The sequence below is a fragment of the Lepus europaeus genome, chromosome 7, assembly GCF_033115175.1.
Source record: "Lepus europaeus isolate LE1 chromosome 7, mLepTim1.pri, whole genome shotgun sequence".
Lineage (NCBI taxonomy): Eukaryota > Metazoa > Chordata > Mammalia > Lagomorpha > Leporidae > Lepus > Lepus europaeus.
Window position 1 is genome coordinate 55,772,887 of NC_084833.1, and position 6,000 is coordinate 55,778,886.

Consider the following 6,000-nt stretch of genomic DNA (forward strand, 5'->3'; position numbering starts at 1 on the left):
ATGAGTGAGAAGGGCTGAGGCTTACGTCTTTGTTCCTTTAGAGCCCATATGGGATGCCGGCATCACAGGTGCTGCTATGCCACAGGTCTGGCTCCTCTTAGATCCTTAAATAAACATTTTGTTTAAACAGACAGCTTTGAAAAATAGATGAATAAAAATGTGTAGATTTGAAGACTTCCATATACTCTTTTGAAGTGTTTTTTTTTTTTTCATTTACTGTCTTGAAAGGCAGAGAGAGAAAGAGAGAGAGAGAGAGAAAGAAGAGCCCCTATCTATCGATTCACTTCCCAGTTGACTGCAATAGCTGAAGTTGTGCCAGGACTGAAGGCAGGAGGCAAGAACTTAATCTAGGTCTCCAATATGGGTGACAGTGCCCAATTAATTTAACCATCACCACTGACTTTTGGGGGCAGCATTCGCAGGAAACTGGAGTCGGTAGCCAATATGAACCCAGGTATGCTAATGTGGGCTGTGGGCACCTTAACTGAAGACAACTGCTAGGCTCACTGAATTTTGTTTTTAAAGATTTACTTATTTATTTGACAGACAGAGTTTCAGAGAGACAGCAAGAGAGGTTTTTCATCTGCTGGTTCACCTCCCGAATAACTGCAATGGCTGGGACTGTGCCAAGTCAAAGCCAGGAGCCAGGAGCTCTCATGTGGATGGCAGGGGCCCAAGCATTTGGGCCATCTTCCACTGCTTTTTTTTCTTTTTAAAGATTTATTAATTTATTTATTTGAAAGGCAGAGTTACAGAGAGAGGAGACAAGAAAGAAGAAAAGATCTTCTATCCACTGGTTCACTCCTCAAATGGTCGCAACCACCGGGGCTAGGCCAGGCCGAAAAGCCAGGAGCTTCTTGCAGGTCTCCCACGTGGGTGCAGGGGCACAAGCACTTAGGCCATCTTCTGCTGCTTTCCCAGGCACATTAGTGGGCAGCTGGATTGGAAGAGAAACAACCTGGTCTTGAACCTGCGGCCATATGGGATTCAATGTTGCAGGCTGAGGTTTAACCTGCTACGTCACAATGCTGGCCCCTAAAGTGTTGTAAACATTAGGCTCACTGTCATAGTAACAATTTAAATATACAGCCCATTATTTTCTCCTCCAAGGACCGTGTTTCTTACTAATTTCCACGTTTAGCTAGAAAATCTGGTTAGAGATCAGAGTGGCAATCTTAATAATTTTTCTTTCTGGCCGGCGCCATGGCTCACTAGGCTAATCCTCCGCCTTGTGGCACCGGCACACCGGGTTCTAGTCCTGGTCGGGGTGCTGGATTCTGTCATGGTTGCTCCTCTTCCAGGCCAGCTCTCTTCTGTGGCCAGGGAGTGCAGTGGAGGATGGCCCAGGTCCTTGGGCCCTGCACCCCATGGGAGACCAGGAGAAGCACCTGGCTCCTGCCTTCGGATCAGCGCGGTGCTCCGGCCACAGCACGCCCGGCCGTGGCGGCCATTGGAGGGTGAACCAATGGCAAAGAAAGACCTTTCTCTCTGTCTCTCTCTCTCACTGTCCACTCTGCCTGTCAAAAACAAACAAACAAACAAATAAATAAATATTTTTTCTTTCTGACATTTAGAATTTGGCTGTAACTGCTAATGTTAATTTTTTTTTTAACTTTCATTTAATGAATATAAATTTCCAGTGTACAGCTTATGGATTACAATGGCTTCCCCCTCCCATAACTTCCCTCCCACCCGCAACCCTCCCCTCTCCCGCTCCCTCTCCCCTTCCATTTGCATCAAGATTCATTTTCAATTCTCTTTATATACAGAAGATCAATTTAGTATAAAGATTTCAACAGTTTGCACCCACATAGAAACACAAAGTGAAACATACTGTTTGAGTACTAGTTATAGCATTAAATCACAATGTACAGCACATTAAGGACAGAGATCCCACATGAGGAGCAAGTGCACAGTGGCTCCTGTTGTTGACCCAACAAATTGACACTCTAGTTTATGGCGCCAGTAACCATCCTAGGCTGTCGTCATGAGTTGCCAAGGCTATGGAAGCCTTCCAAGTTTACCGACTCTGATCATATTTAGACAAGGTCATAAAAGACAGGGTGAGGATAGTAACCAATGATCCTAAGAGTGTCATTTACCAGGTTTGAACAATTATACAGCATTAAGTGGGGAAGAGGACCATCAGTACACACAAGTTGGGAGTAGAGCCATTGGTGGTAGAGTAGAGGTTATGATTACAAAGGAATGAGGCCCAAGTGCACTAGACAGGGCCTAGAACAAAGGACAGAGTCATTATTAGAGGAGCTAAGAAAGGTGCCCTCAAGGAGACCCAACAGGCCAGTCCACTGCAGTGGCTTTCAATGTGGTAAGCCTGGGCTTCAGCAGAAGTCAGCTTGTGAAGAGCCCTGGCAGCTCTGCCAAGAGTTGGATCACTGGAAATGGACCTGCCCTGGAGTCGAAGGATGCCCAGGTCAGAGCCACAGATCTTATTGGCTCTAAGCTGAAAAGCCCTTCACTCAGCCCAACTTCCAAAGTGACCACTGCAGCGGAGGGTATGGTCAAGTAGGGTCAGCAACATTGCAGGCAGAACTGTAAATTTCTTGTTAGAGATGCCCCCTGCCTTTACCTGGCCAGCTCTCCTCCCAGGCCAGCCAAGTAATGAAAGTCAGCAGAGTGCCTTCCCCTAGGAGGTTCACACCTCCCTTAGGATATACCCCATGTGAAGAGATAGATAGGTCTGGGCCTCTGAATTTACAAGGCCTAAAGCCCACCAGATTATTATCAAGCCCCTTCTATCAGGTTCTATTTGCCTCTCAATCAGAAAAATTACTTGTTGTCTACGGCCATACCACCCTCAACGCGCCCGATCTCGTCTAATGTTAATTTTTTTCTGATACAAACGTCTATCTCCACTGTATATCAATTCACCATATGTATAAAGGTCATAAAATGTCCGAATTTTTTACTATCCTTGCAGTCTTTTTACTACAGAGAACTAAGGAAAAGGTGGACCTTATTGTTGCTAAGTTCAGTGTGCATGTTTTGTTGTCCTAAAAATTGTCTTCTCTATTCATGTGCAGTCTCCCTTCATCTTAAAATCCAGTGAGCTTTTCCTCCTGAAACCAAAAACCTACTAAATCTGCAAGATCCGCTGAAGAACAATGTGCCTTAGCAGGACTCTTCCAAGAGCTGTTCAAGAAAACACGTTTTAGTTACTCTAAGACTTACTAACTAATGTCTTTTGATTTCCTTTGATCTCAGACACCAGTGTGGAGACTTGCACTGTGCTACAGTTCTAATGCACAACTAAGGGTGATAAGAGACATGCTAATGCTGATTCATTTCTTTTTTGTTTCTTTTTGACAAGGGAATAATTCACTAACAATTGAAATCCTCCTTTAAAAAAATATTGTTTTTATTTATTTGAAAGGCAGAGTAGGGGGCTGGGGTTATGGTATAGTGGGTAAAACCTCTGCCTGTAATGCTGTCATCTCATGATGGGTGCTGGTTCACGTCCCAGCTGCTCCACTTCTGATCTAGCTTCCTCGTCTGTTAATGGCCGGAGAAAAGCAGTGGAAGATGGCCCAAGTGCTTGGGCCCTTGCTACCCACTTAGGAGACCTGGCAGAAGCTCCTGGCTCCTGACTTCAGCCTGGCCCACTCCTGATGGTTGTGGCCATCTGGGGAGTAAACCAATGGATACAGGATGTCTCTCTCTGTCTCCTTTTCTCTGTAACTCTGCCTTTCAAACAGATAAAGGATAATTTTTTTTTTAATTGAAAGGCAGAGCGACAGAGAGAGAAGGATGAAGATCTCTTCTATCTGCTGGTTGGCTCCCAAATGGCTTCAATAGCCAGGGCTGAGCCGGGTGGAAACCAGAAGCCAGGAACTCTATCTGGGTCTCCTACATGGGTAACAGGGGCCCAAATACATGGGACCATCTTCCACTGCCTTCCCAGGCATGTTAGCAGGAAGCTGGCTTGTAAGCTGAGGAGCCAGAACTTGGACTGGCACTCAAGTGTGGGATGCTGGCACTGCAAGCAGCAGTTTAACTTGCTGTACCACCGCTGCGGACCTTAAAATCCTTATTTTAAAATCCTTATCCAAATCATTCTTCCAAACATCTTCCTCTTAATCACTTCTTTCTTGCATCTATTATCTACTTACTCAATTATAAATAAATATTCATAGGAAGTCTTTGTGTGTGGGTCATTATTCAAGATGATAGAATACTATGGTAACCAAAGTATACAAGATATTTGCTTTCATTGTCATTAGGTCATTAGGGGACAGATGACAATCAAGTAACTAATGTAACTTCTTGGATGGGCATTTGCCTTAGAGGATAAGATGCTGCTTGGGATGTCCAGATCTCATATCAGACTGCCTGGTTCAAGTCCTGGTCCTCCACTTCAGTCCAGCTTCCTGCCTCGTCAGAGGCAGATGATAGTTCAAATAGCTGGTCCTCAATACCTGCACGGGAGACCCATATGGAGTTCTGGGCTCTTGGTGTCAACCTGGTGCCACTTTTGGCTTTCAAATAAAATGAAAATAGATATAAATAGGGGCCGGCGCTGTGGCGCAGCAGGTTAAAGCCCTGGCCTGAGGCGCCAGCATCCCATTTTGCACCGGTTCTAGTCCTGGCTGCTCCTCTTCAGATCCGGGTCTCTGCTATGGCCTGGGATAGCAGTAGAAGACGGCCCAAGTCTTTGGGCCCCTGCACCCTTGTGGGAGACCCAGAAGAAGCTCCTGGCTTTGGATCAGGGCAGCTCTGGACGTTGTGGCCATCTGGGGAGTGAACCATCAAATGGAAGACCTCTCTCTCTGTCTCTACCTTTCTCTGTAACTCTGCCTTTCAAATAAAATAAAATACATCTTTTTTAAAAAAGAAAATAGATGTAAATATATATGTGTGTGTATATATATATAATTTCAGATGATGTGGTATGAGGAAAACAAGTCTGAGAATCATGAAACTGAGTGATGGACAAGGGGCAGGGGACAAGGTGCAATAGGATAGTCAGGGAGGGCTGACACTTGCCTGAAACCTGAATGACAAGGAGGCAGCCGCTCCGAGATTTTGGAAAAGAGCCTCCTAAGTCACGGGAGAGCAGATGCAAGGGCCCAGGGAATTATTCGGCAACTCTCAGTGTTTCAGATAATAAGAATGCCGATCATGAATGGGTGCCACGTGTTCGCTTTTGTTTTCCCCTCTCTCCCAGAATGAAGTACAATCAAGATCAGAAGATTCCGCTTGACTTCAAGAAGGTTACAAAACCAGGTACGGAAAGTATCAAGAGGAAAACAAAGGTGCTTTGGAGTGTAAAACTGTACCAGGCCTACTAAACAGTTTTTCTATCATGAAGATGAATCTAGAAAACTTGATTTAGTTGGTTGTTTCTATAAACTTATGAACTGTGAAGAAATCCACCCCACGTCATTCTTCTATGCTTAGTGCATCACTTTGTTGATAAATACACATTTTTATGAAGTAAAATAGAAAACAACCACTTTGATTTTTTTTTTTAATTTATGCTTCTCAACAAAGATACTGTAGTATGCTTTCTTTGTACTTGTGGCAAACTGCTTTTATTTATGATTCAAGGCAATAAAAATAGTTTTCATATGATTATGTCTTTGGAAGTCGGGCACACAATGTGATTTCACTTATTGAGTTTGGTATGACAGCTGTAAATTGCCACATCCCAGTTTAGCGCTTCAATATTGCATTTTCAGTATGAGAGAAACATTCGCTTCCTCTGGCTTGCACTGCTTCTTCCAGAGAGAAGCTGGCACTCAGACAAATTCCTGGAGATAGCCTTGCAGAGTGATGTCGGCAGCTCGCTGTCTCGCCGGGGTCCTGACTGGGTGGTGTTCCATTCGGATGTGCTGGGCATTAACCTGAGTGTCTGCTGGCCCTTAGGAGAGTCTCGTCCTGTTGAGCTGGCAGCAAAGCAGCATGGGAAGGCCCAAGGGATAGGAGTTCTGCCTCCCCAGCCCAGCCTGCTTTGGTAGGAAAGCTTTGAGCCAGTGCAAT

At 44.9% G+C, this 6,000-nt stretch overlaps 1 long non-coding RNA gene across 1 annotated transcript in view; it reads left to right on the forward strand.

Moving 5' to 3' along the window:
- Positions 1 to 5,475, forward strand: part of LOC133764440 (uncharacterized) — a 29,197-nt gene extending 23,722 nt beyond the window's left edge. The window contains exon 3 of the long non-coding RNA XR_009866449.1: positions 5,186 to 5,475. This is a non-coding gene — a long non-coding RNA (uncharacterized LOC133764440). The remainder of the gene's footprint in view (positions 1 to 5,185) is intronic.
- Positions 5,476 to 6,000: the final 525 nt, after the last annotated feature.